Source organism: Oryctolagus cuniculus, chromosome 13, assembly GCF_964237555.1.
Source record: "Oryctolagus cuniculus chromosome 13, mOryCun1.1, whole genome shotgun sequence".
NCBI classification, from domain to species: domain Eukaryota; kingdom Metazoa; phylum Chordata; class Mammalia; order Lagomorpha; family Leporidae; genus Oryctolagus; species Oryctolagus cuniculus.
In genome coordinates, this window is record NC_091444.1 from 108,475,606 (window position 1) to 108,491,756 (window position 16,151).

General features: G+C 57.2%; 2 long non-coding RNA genes across 5 annotated transcripts in view; one reads left to right on the top strand and one right to left on the bottom strand.

The window, feature by feature from the left end:
* Nucleotides 1-7,977, bottom strand: part of LOC103352363 (uncharacterized) — an 18,891-nt gene extending 10,914 nt beyond the window's left edge. For both annotated transcript variants that reach the window (XR_011381784.1, XR_011381783.1), the window contains exons 1-2: nucleotides 7,775-7,977; nucleotides 1,609-1,695 (exon numbers count right to left, since the gene is read on the bottom strand). This is a non-coding gene — a long non-coding RNA (uncharacterized lncRNA). The remainder of the gene's footprint in view (nucleotides 1-1,608; nucleotides 1,696-7,774) is intronic.
* LOC103352362 (uncharacterized) overlaps nucleotides 1-11,164 on the top strand; it is a 185,709-nt gene extending 174,545 nt beyond the window's left edge. For all 3 annotated transcript variants that reach the window (XR_011381751.1, XR_011381762.1, XR_011381782.1), the window contains one exon: nucleotides 6,512-11,164. This is a non-coding gene — a long non-coding RNA (uncharacterized lncRNA). The remainder of the gene's footprint in view (nucleotides 1-6,511) is intronic.
* Nucleotides 11,165-16,151: the final 4,987 nt, after the last annotated feature.

Below are 16,151 nucleotides of genomic sequence, written 5' to 3' on the forward strand. Positions count from 1 at the left end.
TATATATAGATACGGCGACGGCAGGCTCCAGGGCGGAGCTCGGCGCCAGCTCCCCAGCAGCGTTCGCAGGGCGGGAGGTTCCTCCTGGGAGACAGAGGGGAGCAGCCCACAGACGGCGGTGTCCCCCTCCCTTTCCTGGTCTCTCAGCCCATCCCTGCCCTGAGCGAGTGACCGTGATCTTGCGCAAGGAAGAGAAGGTTGAAAAGCTTGGCGAGTGAATTCAGGCGTTGTTGGAGCTCATGTTTGGTCCTGTGCCCGCATTTCTAAAGGGAGTGAAACAAACAGTGGGGGTTTTTGGAGCAGGAAGAGACCAGGTGGTCTGGGGAGCATCTGAGGATGCTGGCTTGGCCATGACCTGGCAGGCGGCGCCAGGTGAGTTCAGAGATGTGGGGGAGGCCGGGCTCTGCCCTACGAGGACGCTTCAAAAAGGCCCCAGCAAGTGGAATTAATAGATTTGTTCGTTTTGGTGCAGGACGACATTGAGGGCCGTGCGTGGTTCTTCCTGCTATGCATTTTCCATGAACTTTTTGAAGGCTGCTCATGCTTGGCTCCTGGGGTGTGGAAGCAAAGTGTGAGCTTATTGTAAGGAGACTTTGTCAAAGGGCCAGAAGTGGGAGGATCTGGCGTGGTGGGAGCACCGCCTGCCGGGGAGTGTCCGTGGCTGATGCAGGCAGGTGGTTGGCCAGGTGGCCCTGGAGGGCGTTCCCAGCTCAGAGAGGCTGTGACTCTAACAGTGATATTGGCTGTAACCTCCGGGGTCTCCATTCTCTCTTCTATGGGGTGATAGTCTACACCAACACGGGCTCTGCAGGACCTGTGTGTCCCTAGCACTCGGCACTGGCTGCTGGGCCTCTCCTCTGCCGTCCCAGACACCCTCGCTGCTGCTGGCTGCAGCGGCCACGTATCCCCCACGTCCTAAGTCCCTGCTGTTGTCCTTGTCCGCAAGGACAAGATGTATTAAAAAGCACTGTAGGTTGAACCAGCAAGTAGGGAAAAACTAGTCCAAGCATTGATTTGTTGTGTTGTCCATCACTGCACAGATGTCGGCTGTGACATGCACTTCTATAACAGCGTCCGAGTTGCCAGGCACAGAGCCTAGAGGGTCTGAGCTGGAGGAGAGAGATATCAGGGAGCATCACGGGAAAGGGGCGTCGTGTGTGTCTCTGTGAGAGTGAGAGGCGCCAGGGCACCAGCGGCCACCATGTAAAGGAAGCAGAGGTGTTGGAATTCCAAGTCCATGCCTAAGAGAGCAGAAGAGGGGAAGAGGCGGGGCGGGGAGGGGAAAGAGAGGCCAGAGCGGGAGGAGGGGTCGGTCTCCCTATGGGAAGCTGAGATTTCTGGGGCTCCTGGCCTGGTGGGGAGGCAGAGGCAGACCCCTGAGCAGTCGGGGCGCACACACCCCAGGGGAAACATCTCCAGAGCATTGGCCCCAACCCTGTCTGGCAGCCGCGGTGCAGAGGCTGTGCTTGGGGGCGACCCTGCCTTAGAGCAGCCATTGCCTGCGCAGGGGCCGGGCCTCGTGGGCGCCGCCATGGTGGGCGGGTGGCAGGTCCTGGCTGGGGAGCGGCCCAGCAGGAAAGGGCTCGAGGGGCCGCGGTGCTGACTTACGGAGAAGAGCCACCAGTGCGTAGAGGAGACTTAGACCCGCGGTGAGGATGGCGCACATCCTTCTCGCACAGGGCACGCCCTCAACATCTAGAGAAACGGAATTAAAACACGCGGTTATTTTAGTGTGAGGATGTGGAGACCCGTGCACGGCCTTTTCATCACGCGTGTTTCCGTGAGGACCTTGGTATGCATGGACTATCCTATGGCCTCACTTCTTGAGCTCTTTGACCTGTGTGTGTGTCGCACATACAGAGAGCACATGCCCTCTCGACTGACAGCCTGGGTTCACATTTCACACCACCAAGTGGCAGGGCATTTCTTAGCAAGTTTCTTCCTTTTAAAAAAAGTGTGATTCATTGATCTATCGGAGAACTGTCGGCCAGCTCATTCCCCAGTGCCCACCCAGTGGGGCTGGACCAGGTCTCCCATGTGGGGAGCAGGGTCCCAAGTACTTGAGCCACCCCTGCTCCAGGGTGTGCATCAGCAGGAGCTGGAGTGAGGACTTGAACCAGGCTCTCTGATGGGAGAGGGCGGGCCTCAAGCAGCAAATGTACTGCTATGCTGAATGTCGCCCCGCTCTTCTCTTTTTTTTTTTTTTAAGATTTATTTGTTTATTTGAAAGAGTTACACAGAGAAGGAGAGGCAGAGAGTGAGAGAGAGAGAAAGGTGTCTTCTATCTGATGGTTCCTCCCCGCCCCCGTTGGCCACAATGCTCAGAGCTGTGCTGATCCGAAGCCAGGAGCCAGGAGCCTCCTCCAGGTCTCCCACGCGGGTGTAGGGCCCAAGCACTTGGGCCATCCTCCACTGCACTCCCAGGCCACAGCAGAGAGCTGGCCTGGAAGAGGGGCAGTTCAGGTGGACTTGAACCAGTGCCCATATGGGATGCTGGCACTGCAGGCAGCGGCTTTACCCACTACACCACAGTGCTGGCCCCTCCTTCTCTTCTTATGAAGCCCCTTAGTGCCACCAGGAAGGACCCATTCTCGTGACCCCACCTAACCCCAGTCACCTCCAAACACCACTGACAAATGACCTCCGGGATCAGGTTTCCAACGTGTGAGGTTTCAGAACACACGAAAGCAACAGACCTGTTACTCATTGATTTTCTTCCCCCATAGCCTTAAGAAATAAACAAATAGATAAAATCTCTCTGTGTCCTGGGTCTCTGGGTGACCGCTAAATTGCTTGTGAAACAAAACACCTTCGGGGGAAGTGTTCCCGGGAGGAAGGGATTTTTCCAGCCTCATAAAGAGATCACTGCTTGGCTCTCTGTAGGTCAGCGACCCCCGCCCCGCCAAGGAGGATGGGAGATGCAGCCTCCTGCTGGGCCCGGAGCTGAGACTGTTACAGGCTCTGCAGCTCTTGGAGCTTCGAAAGGCAGACATGGAGTGGGAAGGCAGAGAAATACTTGTCATAGGTAACAGACGCTGGGTGCCCCAGCCCAGCCAGCGTTCATTCTGTGGGAGTCAGGTCTCCCAGGTTTGCAGCAGAGGCTGTGCTGGGTTGGCCTAGTGGCACTGACGTGGGTTAGCACGGGCGCATCCCATGTCAGAGTGCCTGGCTTCAGATCCTGGCTCCAGCTTCCCTGCTACAGCGGCACCTGGGAGGCAGCGGGGATGGCTCGAGGGCCTGGGTCCCTGCCACCCACATGGGAGACCTGGAGGAAGCTCCAGGACCAACTAATGGAGCCACCATCTGAGGCTGTTGCGGGCGTCTGGGGAGTGAACTGGTGAGTGGGAGTGCACTCGCTCTCATACACTCTCTCGCTCGCTCTCTCTAACAACTTACCTGTGGGCTGTCTGAGGTTGGAGATAAGGCCCACGGGAGTCTTTGAGGGAGGACCTGGAAGCGCAGTAGGGTGGGGTCTGTGGCCAGGGCTGATGGGGTAAAGAAACAACCTGAGGTCTGAGGCCGGAAGCCAGCACACTGGGAGACAGTGAGGTGGTGGCCAGGCCCAGCTCCCTGCTGAGGCTCTGGGGAGAGCCAGGTCCTTGCCAATTCCGGGCCCCAGAGGTGCCAGCGTTGCCTGACTCGGGGCCACCCCTGCACCCTTGCTCTGTGGCCGCCTCCCCTGTGCGTCTGGTGTTCCGTGGGCGCTGACTCCCACTGGTAAGGAGGCGTGGGATGTATTCAAGGCCCACGTGGATGACGGGACCGCCCACACCCTGATGCTCAGCTTGATCACGTCAGCAAAGACCCCTCTGTGAACATTTTTGCCATGGTTGTAGATTCGTGGACGTCTTCGGGGACAGTTGCGGGCGTGTCTGCATCCGGCCTGTCCTGAACCCCTCACCTTCCCTCAGCCTCGCCCGGCTCCCACACAGGCCTCTGGCCCACGTGTCAGGTCAGGGCAGACCCCTGGCCTCCGGCCTTGGCCAAAGTCTCTTCTCAGACAAAAGCAGGCGCGCGGGAGCTTTGTCAAGGGACGCTGTTCAGGAATGGCTATAGAACCCCCCCCACAGGCTCACGATCGCCTGGCCTCGCCTCCGCCCCCCTCTCCAGTTCCACTCAGGTCTGTGTCCCCCACTGTCTCCACTTTAACGTACTCCGTCTCCCAGCTGCGACAGGGCGCCCTTGCTGGGCACTTCACGGCCACCGCCACACTCCTCAGGACGCCACAGCCCCTTCCTTCAGCCTTGGCCCTTGGAGCCCCACCCAGCCGAGCCCTGACACCCATGTGCACGGCGGTGCGGGACGGGAGGGGAGCAGGCCGCCTGCTGTTTGCATCAGCACTTGTGCCCGCGAAGGGCTGGGTCTGGGCACGGAGAGGAGGCGTAAACATGATGAATTTGTCACCCAATATGGACTGCTGCTCTCGCTCGAGTGCGGCAACGTACATTAGCGGAGATTAGGGCATCGCTTTTTAATTTGGAGCCTCATTACACAGTATAAATAAAAGCAAAGCCCGGCTACATCATCTTTAATTGCCTGCAGACAGAACGCTGATTATGCACCCGGCCTCGGCCCTGTGTTTCCGGGGAGCCAGCAGAGCCCTGCGCTTTTGCTTCGAAAGCAGAGTTGGAGAAGATGTGTGGGTGTCATTAGCGGGGCCCAGGGAGCTTCGCGTCGCAGCGCTGCCCGCTGCCTCCGAACCCAGTGGCGGCGGGGAGGGGGCGGGGACACAGCTGTGGCGGCCTTGGAGGGGCGGGCGCGTGCCTGTGAGCCCGGAGAGCGTCTACACCCTCCGTCTCAATGGCAGGAGCCGTCCGTCCGCATCTACCCAGAGCTTGTTACCAAGGGGGTTGAACGTGGCCACAGGTCTCCCTCCTGGAGACTGCAGAGTGTTCCCGCCTCCCCGGCCACGACCCAGGAAAGCGATTGATCAATGCCGAAGCCGGAGGAAGAGCGGTGCGGGTCTGCTACAGACAACATCCCATGAATAAATAACTGGGATAATGGCATTTGTCTTACGATCGAGCTCATCCATAATTTAGCAAGGAGCGTGCCCATTAGAAGAACACCTAGCATGGTCACTGCCAGGACAAAGAGTTAATTGTTTCTGTCTTCAGGGAAGTCTCTCCCAGAGGGCAGGGCGGGGAACTGGCTCCGCCGCAGCCCCCAGCCACACCCTGTCTCCCCGAGACTCCCCTTCGTGGGCGACTTTGGGCTCCAACTCGGACAGCTCAGCAGCGGCTTTTTAAAAAGGCGTTGCTCTTGTCCATGTCAGGATCAGATCTGTGTCGCAGAAAACATTTCACAGCTTTAAGTCGCTTACTCAACGGGGCCCTGAGAACCGACAGCCGCTCGTCCCACCCCGGGTCAGACGTGTTTGCCTGTTTCCGAGGGCCCATAGGTATAGTGAGGTTCAGGCTAACCCCCCAAAGACAGTGTGTTCCTGCTTTGCAGCCGGAGGGGTGTGAAGCCCAGGACATGCAGGAGGCCGGAGCGCAGCGGTCCCAGCCAGCAAGCCAAAGACACGGTGGCTCCGTGGCTGCTAAAGTGGAAGGCCCAGTGCTGGCCGAAGACGCGGTGGCTCCGTGGCTGCTAAAGTGGAAGGCCCAGTGCTGGCCGAAGACGCGGTGGCTCCATGGCTGCTAAAGTGGAAGGCCCAGTGCTGGCCAAAGACGCGGTGGCTCCGTGGCTGCTAAAGTGGAAGGCCCAGTGCTGGCCGCAGGTCGTGCACTCAAGGCCGAGAAGCTTCTGACGGGATAAAAAGAGGGTCCCGGGAGAGCGTTGCAGCGTCGCCTCCGCTCCCTGGTGGCTCTGTCCTCGGGTTTCTCTGAGCACGTGCGAGTCGTGGGAAGGGCTGGTGTGCAGGACGTTGCAGGGCATCAAGGTCCACAAAGACGTATTCAGCGGAACTGATGTCTTCTAAACATGCCCACGCTTCCACTGAGTGGGTAACGGCTGCGCGCGATAAACCAGCACGTGTCCCCGACGTCTCCGAGACGCCACAAGCGCCGTTTGCCAGTATTTATAGTTTGCAATCAAACAGGAGTCAGGGCTGTAAATTGCTACCCTGAATATAATATTTTTGTTTCATGAAAGTCTGAGCTTTCAACCCCAAAGCAACAAATCAGTCCTCTCCTTATTGCGCCTGTCACAGCCCCATCCCTGGGAATGGCCACGTTTATTGCCACCGTCAGCCGCCCCGTGTGGACGGCCAGGGAGGGCGAGACACAAGCATCAACCCAGGAGCCATGCTGGGGAGAGGCCCACCACGTGGAGGCCACGTATTTGGTGTGGCTCAAGTTTCCATGCCCTGTGATGTCACCGCTGTGGCCGGGACTCGGCACGAGGGCCAAGGGCTCTGAGGGGCTGGGCTGAGCCCACAGCTCTTGTTAACCTGAGCGTGCGCTGGGCCTCTCTGAGGGCTGTGTCTCAGGGGCCCTGTTGCCTTAGCTCCCGAGGGACAGTTGGGTGCCATGGGAAGGGTCTCACCTGCAGGTTCTGTCTTTGACAGGTGGAGCGAGGCCTGCTCCCCCACGTGGGACACATCCCCAGCCTGATGCCCTCTGAGGGCGCAGGAGCCGGCCTTCCCGAGGCAGAGCTCGGCCTGGGCAGGGACCATGGCCAGATGATGGAAACCAGCATGGCTGAGACCCGTTGCCGGAGGCTCGGCAGCAGCTAGTCAGCGGGGAGGTGTTCTGGAAGTTTCAAGAAATCACTTTGGCTGTCTGCGGGACCAGCATGAGGCCACAGCTCCTGCTGATGTCCGGGACACAGGTAAGATGGGTTCCTTTCCCCGTCATCTTCCTCCGCCAAACGTGGATTCCAGGGACAGGCGTTTGGTGCCACAGTTCAGTCACCACTAGGGGTGTCCACATCCCATAGCAGGGCGCCTGGTTCCTCCACTTACGGTTCCAGCTTCCTGCTGAAGTGCACCCTGGGAAGCAGAGGGTGGCCCAGGTACTTGGATTCCTGGTCCGGGTGGACTTCCAGACTCCTGGCTTCAGCTTGGCCCAGTCCTAGCTATTGCAGGCATTGGGGCAGGGAGGCAATAGATGGGAGCGCACGCGCGCACTCTCTCTCTTTCTCTCTCAAGTAAAATGAAAATAAATAAAAATGTGCAAAATGAACTCTGCCATAAACACAGAACTTGCCAGGCACACTTTCACCAGTACAGGCAGCACACCTGAAGTCGGGGACCCTGGCACACAGAGCCTGGGTCCCTGCAGGGACCCTATCAGGCAGAGCCCTGGTGTGGTGGTCCCTGTGGGGATTCTCACAGGGATGCCTCCAGGACCCCTACTCAATCCACGTTGCATCCTTCTTGGTTTGACCAGAGTGACCCTGTATATAAAATGGCCCAGAGATTAATTTCCTTGTAATCTAAGTCATTTTGATAACATTGGCTTGAATCTCCCAAATCAACCAGAAAACAGCCCTCAGCAGAAACGTGAACTGAGATGCCTTGCTTGCAAATTCCCTCGCTGTTTGTCCTGGCCCTTTGCATCCGTGTGCTTCTGACCACTGCATGTAGGGCCCTCAGCCGCTGCCCACTGCAGAGTCCTGGCTGTGTAGGAAGCTCCACACTACCTATGCACTTAGAAAGCAAAGCACAGCGTCTGACTCGCTCCGTTCCTCCTAACGGAGGAACAGCATGTTGCTGTCATTTGCTTGGGACGATGAGTACCAACCGAGGAGGGGGTTGGATGAAAACTGCACTGGAAACAGGGAAGCTGAACTGCTGGCGGGTGGGTGCACGCTGTGGTGAGGAGCTTACCTGCTCTGTGCCTCCGTTTCTCCACTCAGATCTCAGCATGGACTCTTCCACAGGGCATGCGGGGATCAGAGGGCGGGTGGGTGTTCCACGCACAAGAGCAAGCTGGTCCCTCTCCTAACTCGGTTGCAGACTGGCCCTGGTCAAGGGGCTGTGTCTTGCTTCGAGATGAACTGAGATGAATTATGGAGGACTTGGGCACGATTCAGAGAGAGCAGTGAGGATGATCCAACGCCTGGGAAATGAGCCCCACAAGAAAAGACCAGAGAGAGAAATCCAGGGTGTTGGGCAATAGAAGGGTGATCGAGAATGTGAGGTAAGCCCTGGTGATAAGCATATTGACACACGCCGTTACGTCATGCAGGGGTTCTACACGGTGTGACGTCACGTGTAGACCCTGCGTGCACTGTGATGTCACACACAGATGTTCCGTGTGCGTGGCTGCTCATTTGTAACACTGCCTGCAGAAACCGTGAGGTCATGGTCAGAACCTGGCTGGAGTTGAACAGAGAATCCAGGCTCAAGAAACACTTCCACGTTCACGCATCTGGCTAAATGCCAAAGCTCAGAGCTCGGCGCAGGCCCAGTCTGAGCCCTGCAGCCACGCCGCCTGGCGAGGCTTCCCCAGGGGATCTGCAGGCCGCACTCAGGCAGGCACAGCGGCCGCCACCGTCCTTCAGGGCTCACCGTGCATCAGCGCCACGCGTTTGAGGCTTTACTTATTCTCTCTACATTCCTGTCCACTGGATCATCCTTCCTTCCTGAGCTGAATGAAGCCAGCAGTTACAAAACAAAACAAAAAAATTGGAAACAGAAGCTGCGACTTTGCAAAGATGGCTGGAAGCTGGTGGTGCAGTGGGTGTAGACGACGGGCGCAGCAGCAGCGGAGCTCCAGGGAGTGCTGTGCGGGACACACGCCGCTGAAGGACCAGGAACGCGGCGCTGCCCTGGAAGACGCCGTGCTCTGTCGGGTCGTTCTGAGAGGCTGTTGTGGGTGCTGGCACACACACACACGTGAGGGTGGTGAAAAAGTGCGGGACGTGGAATGAAAAGACAGGCTTTATTGTGGTGGGAAAAAAATTCAAATCCACCACAGATTTTCAGTAACACAAAGTTTCCGTGAGCCTCGGAAGCTGCCTCTTACCTGCATCCACGTGTGCGTGTGTGTGCACCCCTCACGTGTATGGGGTGTTGCCTGGACTATTTCTCAGGAGGCAGGGAGACCCCAGAACGCTGGTTACCAGTTATGGAGACCCTGTGAGGCGCGCAGGACCGTCTCTGCTCTCTGTCATGCGACCGCATTTTGAGCACTGGGTGTGATTCCTGCGATGCAGCCGATGAAATCTGACAGCAAGAGCGACTGGTGTCAGCTGAAGACGGCTTAGGAAGTGCGGAGAACTGGCCACAGAGACGCTTTCAGATCCAACTGCAGTGACCACTGAGCCTGGAGCCAGGGAGAAATGTGGAGAGCCCGGGAGATGCCAGCGTGGGGGGAGCTGGACACGGCAGAGGCGCCGTCAGTGGCAGCGTGAGCGTGAGCCTCTGAAATCCAACTTCTACCACTTCAGCTTCACTTTCTAAAGTTAAATGTTTTGGCCGGCGCCGCGGCTCACTAGGCTAATCCTCCGCCTAGCGGCGCCGGCACACCGGGTTCTAGTCCCGGTCGGGGCGCCGGATTCTGTCCCGGTTGCCCCTCTTCCAGGCCAGCTCTCTGCTGTGGCCAGGGAGTGCAGTGGAGGATGGCCCAGGTGCTTGGGCCCTGCACCCCATGGGAGACCAGGAAAAGCACCTGGCTCCTGGCTCCTGCCATCGGATCAGCGCGGTGCGCCGGCCGCAGCGCGCCGGCCGCGGCGGCCATTGGAGGGTGAACCAACGGCAAAGGAAGACCTTTCTCTCTGTCTCTCTCTCTCACTGTCCACTCTGCCTGTCAAAAAAAAAAAAAAAAAAAAAAAAGTTAAATGTTTTAACTTACACGTGTATTTGAAGGTGGGGGGAGAGAGATTGATTGACTGACTGACTGATTCCATCCTTGGTTCATTCCCCCTATTTTTGCAACAGCCGGAGCTGGGCCAGGCCAAGGCAGGAGCTGGAAATCAGCTACTTGCTCCATCACCCCTGCCCCTCAGGACCTAATAGCAGGAAGCTGGATGCCCCAGTGGTGTCTTCAGGGCCAGGTGAAAGGCCCACCCTTACGGCTTCACTTCAAGTCCCCAGCAGTGGCTCTGTTCCCTCTGGGGACCCAGGAGCACACCAGCAGCCAATGCAGAGGCTGCAGAGAGAGTGGCAGGGCCCTCGGCCACTCTGTCCCCGCACTGCACCTCCTGTCTGTGCCTCTGCGCTCTCTCCACTGCCGTCTCTGTGCAGTGGCCGTGACTACACGCTGACAGCACAGCTGGGCCTCGTCCATCGGCTTGGAGTTCTGGGGAACCGCCATGTTGACTTCACCCGGGAATTAGCCTCACCGTGCAGACGGCTGTGTGCCATCTGTGGAGGCCCTGGGCTCTGATAGGCTGACGTCAAGCCTGGATTCCAATTTTAAGTTGCTTCTAAGTGGAGCCTGGTGCCTTTTGAACATTAAGTGATAGTGATTGAGATTGCCATGACTGATTGTCACAGTGTAAAGTTACGGGAGGATCGTCTTAGTTGCCAACTAGTGTTTCAGTCTGCGTGTTTACCCCCATGAGACAGAAACACAGAGTTCTGAAGGTACCTGCTCTCTGTTGGGACGCACGCGGAAGACGAGGCACGGGGTCCCCTAAGACGTTCTTGGCACACGCAGCGTGCAAACCCAGGGAGAGAAGGGTCCATATGGCACACAGCATCTCTAGTTGAAAAATAAGCCTTCTCGAGGAAGGAGGCTTGGGGATTCTGAAGTCAAACTGCAAGGAACAAATGTGCTATTTTAATTTTGGCCTTGACACTTCCTCCCCTGGAAGGGCCTCAGCATTGCATTCTGCTCAGCACACGCCATGCCAGAGGCGCCCGCTCTCTGCTTTGCAGGGCTGGGCCGAGGCCGTGCAGCCTCAGGGGGCCGGGGGAGGGGCTCTAGCTGAGTCCCCAGCAGGCCCCAGAGCTGGGGTGCTTCTTCCCCGCCCCCACCACTCCCTTTGAATTTCAGAGGTGGGTGCCTGGGCGTACTCACACATTAGACCCGCTCTCCCGACCCTGAAACACCTGCTTCTGCCCCGGAGTGGGCCCTGGGTCCTTCCTTCCCTCACCTGGGAACAGGCGCCTCCTGGCTCGTGCCCCGTGAGGTGGGGGCCGCGGGCCAGAGTGACAGACGTCTGTGTCCCACCAGGACAATTTGTCGGCCTCGTTATCGCGAGCTGTGTGGTAGCACGGCCGGAGGTCTGGGTCAGAGTGGCTTCCAATTAAAACTCTCTGGAGGACGGATTTATGTTTGGTCCATTTCAAACCCACTGGGCTGCGACTTATCACGGAGCTTGTCAAAAGGGTTTAAAAGCCATTAATTCCTTTTGTTTAAGATGTAAAGACATAAACGAATGAGCCAGGGGTTAAGAAAAAAAGAGAGAGCCCCCCCACCCCACCCCACCCCCCCTTTTTTTTTTTACCTTAAAGGAGAAAAGAACGAAAGGGAAAAACGGTCTTGGTCCACGTGTTTTGTGGATGCAGTGAAACATTCAGCTGGAGGCTCAGTTTTGCAAGGTCGTGTCCGGTGGATTGGGCGCCTCTGCTTGGAGCGCAGTCACCATGGACGACAGGGAGTGGCCCTTACCTCGTAGGCCAGGAGCGCCTCTCAGGGCCCCCGTCCTTCGGGACCGTGCTGCTTTGCTTAAAGAAAAGCATGCAAAGTCAGGTTAAGATGCTTGTGTGGCGTCAGCATAAAGAGATGGGTTATTTCAGGAAAAAGTCCTCCATCTGAGACCTGGGTCACAGCACGAAGGAGGCAGGAAGAGGTGGTGGGCAGAATGTTCTGGAGCAGGGTCCTGGACAGAGACTCAGGCCCGGGATGGTCTTGGTTCGTGAGACGGGCAGGAGACGGCAGCCCGGCCAGCGCCGCTCGTGGTCCCGCCCACCCTCACTGGGCTCCATCCTGTAACCGCCTCAGTTGTTCTCCGAAGGTCTCCTAACATCTCGGTTGCTGAACAGTGAGAATCCTCTTGGCTGCTGCTCCTCACACGAGGACCTGACGGTCATGCCCCGCCCCCGGCCGCTGCTGCCCCTCATCCTGCCCAGAACTTGGACAGGATCTGTGGCCCTCACTGGCTCCGTTCAGCTCTGAGTAGCCACTGTGCGATGCAGACTGACCGGTTCACAGTCCCCACTGGCTGCCCTGAGATGGAGATGGGGAGACATGCACCCCACTCTGTGACCGGGGGACCCTAAGCAAGTGCAGTGGGGCATCAATACCTCATGGGTGGCGGGTGGGAGTGCCTGCGCCGCCCCCGTCCCAACTCAGAACCCACGACAGTGCTGGGGTGTGATTATGAACCCTGCTTCTGTCCTGGGACAACTCTGGCATTGAAGGGTATAGACATGGTCTCCTGGGGCAGGCATGTGGCCTAGCAGTTAAGACGCCAGCTAGGACGTCCATATCCCACCCAGAGCCCCCGAGTTCAAGCTTCCTGCTACTGCACAGCCTGGGGGGCAGCGGTGATGGCTCAGGTAGCTTGCTCCCTGCCGCCCACACGTGGGGGTCCAAATTGAATTCTAGGCTCCTGGCTTCAGGCTGGCCCAGCCCCAGCTATTGCTGGGCACTATTTGGGCGAGAGCTGTCTCTGAATGAATGAATGAATGAATGTTTACAAATGTACCTCCTCTGTGTCAGGAGGACTTGGACATCTCCCCCAGTCCTCGCAGTCACAATGAGAGCTGAGGGACCTCCCTGCGAAATCTGACCTAACCCGGCCCCTGGGCTTTGCAGCGTCCCCTCAAAGTGAATGAAACCGTAACGGAGCAAGAGCGACGGCCGATTCTCGGGGACCCGTCCCGTCCGCCGCCCGCAGCACCCTGAGCCAGGAGTGGAGCTGGGGTTGAACGCCGCGTCTCATCCCTGAGGGTGCAGGCTGAGTGCTCCAGCCAGCTGGGCAGGCAGGTGCCTGGTCATTCCCGGTGCCCGGCCTCTTCCACGGGTCAGACCCCTGTCCCAGGAGGTTGTCCACGCCCATCCAAACCATAATGAGCTATGTTTCAACTCTTTTAAAAGCTTATTTATTTAGTCATTCCTCATTTTATTTAAGAGGGTGAGAGCTCTCCCATTTGCTGGTATGCTCCCCAAATGCCGGCAACAGCCAGGTCTGGGTGAGGCCAAAGCCAGGAGACAAGAATTCAGTCCAGAGACCAAACTACATGAGCCATCGCTGCCTCTTAGGGTGTGCATTAGCGGGACTGGGGGGCTAGGACTCAAACATGGGAGCTCTGATCTGGGGTGCAGGCGTCTCAAGCAGCAACTTAACTGCTGTGCCACAAACCTGCCCATTTTTCAAATTTTTTTTTAATATTTGTTTTATTTAAAAGGCAGAGTTAGAGAAGGAGAGATACACAGAGGGAGATCTTACATCTACTGGTTCACTCTCCAAAAGGCTACAACAGCCAGGGCTGGGCCAGGCCAAACCCAGGAGCCTGGAACTCCAGCTGGTTCTCCAACATGGGTGTAGGGGCCCAAGCACTTGGACCATCTTCCGCTGCTTTCCCAGGTACATTAGCAGGGAGCTGGATTGGAAGTGGAGCAACCAGGATCCTGCTGCTCAGGTGGGATCCTAGTGTCATGGGTGGTTACCTAACCCTTTGCATCACAGTGCTAGCTCCTCATCTCCCAATTCTTAAAGACCAAGAGTAGGGCTGGCAGTGTGGAGTAGTAGGCTAAGCCCCCACCTGCAGGCCAGCATCCCATATGGGTGCTGGTTTGAGTCCCGGCTGTTCCTCTTCTGATCCAGCTCCCTGCTGTGGCCTGGGAAAGCAGTGAAAGATGGCCCAAGTGCTTGAGCCCCTGTACCTACATGGAAGACCTAGAGGAAGCTCTTGGCTCCTGGCTTCGGATCGGCCTAGCTCTGGCCATTGTGGCCATTGAGGAGTGAACCAGCAGATAGAAGGCCTTTCTGTCTCTCCCTCTCTCTAATTCTACCTCTCAAATAAATAAATCTAAAAAAAGGCAAGAGAACATTCTGTGTGGGTGGCTTGCCTGGACATGCTCAGGGAAGACCCGAGTAACTGGCACTGGGGATTGATTTGTGTCACCATTAAGCCAAGTGCACAGAGCAGTGCTGTGGTTAGGGGCTCCAGACATGCCGGGTGACTGCTGAGTCCCTCCTGCAAGGAGACACTTGGTGACAAGGTTGGAGACCTGGCACAGGGGGGCAGGGCTGGCCTCTGTCAATTTCTGCCCAGCCTTGTCACTTGCTCTACCAAGTGTGCAAGCAGGGATCGGCAAAGGCTTCCAAGATACATCAGTGAAATTAGATTTGAACGCGCACGTTCACTGTCAGGTCACCTGTGTCTACCTGGGCGCCGTCTGGACAGCACGTGCAGAGCCTGAAGCAGGGAGACAGGTGAGGTCTTGGCCGAGCCCTGTTTTTGCTTGCTTGCTTGCATGTTTGCAGGTTGTACCATTCTCTGGCATGAGACACAGCCTGCCCCAAAGTCAGGTCCTTGGGTTTGTCTCTCACCACGCTTCAGAACCTGGCTGTGGAAAGTGAGGGCTCTGGGCAGGAGTCCCTGCCTCTTCTCTGAGGACAGGAAGTGAGTCAGACATCAGAGGTGCTTGTGTTGTCCAAGTTCCCATGCACAACATGAGGCCACTTGCATGTCCGCCCTATCAGCACTAAAACTGCTCATCATTCTCTGGGCTTCTCACGACTCCAGCAGAGGAGTGGCGGGGACTCCTGGCTGGCCCATCCGGGCCCACCCTCCAGCCAGAGATACTAGGGCATGCTCAGAGGGCTGGCGACAGCTTCCCAGTGCACACGAGCCCCAGCCTGGGATGCTGAGCCCGCCTGTGGTTGCTGTCACCCGAGAGTGCCCTGCAAATGGAGATGGACACGTTGCCATCTGCAGTTGATTCTTACTGTCTGCGAGGGGCTCGTGAGAACTGCTGGCATTCCCATCTGAGACACTCAGAGACGAGCCCCATCTGTGGTCTGTGCTGCTGTTTATAGATGGATGAGGGGCAACCTCTGGATGCTTGGGGCCAGTCCGAGTGGGACCGGTGCCCCGTGTCCATTGCAGTCCAGAAGGGGGTGGGAGCTTTGCAGAGTTCTGTGGGAAGAGCTGTTTGGAATAGTTTTAAATCATCCCTTATTTTAATCAGGCTAAAAATACCCCAAAGCAGTCTGTCTTCTGCCGTCGGTCTTAGTCTCCCTGTCAGCACAAACACATCAACAATCAGGAGGGATTAGCATCCCCTAAATATCTGGCCTCCGCCGTCTTAAATCATGGCCTGGGCTGGGCTGGTTCCAGGTTTGCAGAGAGATCCAGATTGATGATTTACTGACTTTGATCCAAACCAGATTCCTCCAGTTGGAATTTGATTTTTCCGAGATTTATATTTTACCAGGGAGAAGCCGGACACGTTTCCTTTTTATTCTGTGTTGGAGGAACAGAGCTTGGGAGGTGATACAGTCGTCAAAGAACCGCGGAAGAGGGTATCAGTGGAGGGGAAGGCGTGGCCTCAGGCTGGCGCTGGACACCAGGGGCTCATGGACGTGCTGGCCCGGTGTGGCCTCTGCTTAGGCTAGTGAATGGCAACTCATCTCATTTTCTTCATTTCTAATGCTTGTTTACTTTCATTTTATTTAAGAGAGAGAGAGAGAAATCTTCCTTGTTGATTCCCTCCCCCAAATGCCCATAACTATTCAGCCTGAAGCCAGGAGCCAGGAACTCCACTGGGTCTCCCATGTGGGTGGCAGGGGCACATTGCTTGGACCATCACTGCTGCCTCCCACGGTGATCAGCAGGCAGCTGGGTCAGACGTGGAGCCAGGTCTCAGACCAGGCATTTGGATATGGGACGTGGCGTCATAGCCTACACTATACCCTTGAGGCCAAACTCCCACCCCCTCCTTTACGAGCCCTCTCTGGGTTCCAACCCTCTGTGCTTGCCTCTTCTCATCCTGTCCACCCACCCATAGGTCACAGCTACCAAGCTGACGTTACACACTCTGGGGCCTGTCCTGTAGAAGTCTCATAGGGGACCCTGGTGTCTTAGGCCTTTAGAACCCATCCCACAGTCCATCTGAACTTAGTACAGGGTGGTCTGAACTCGTCTCCCAGCTGCCGCACTGTTGGGAGGTGCTCGGCAGGGTCCTGGTGGTCCTCGTGGCCTGCTGGGCCATGGATGCGGCCCTTGCCTCACTCCTCGAGCACAGGGCTGTGAGCACCCTGCGCCAGTCCCGATGCGGGCAGCATGCCAGCTGCCACCTCCG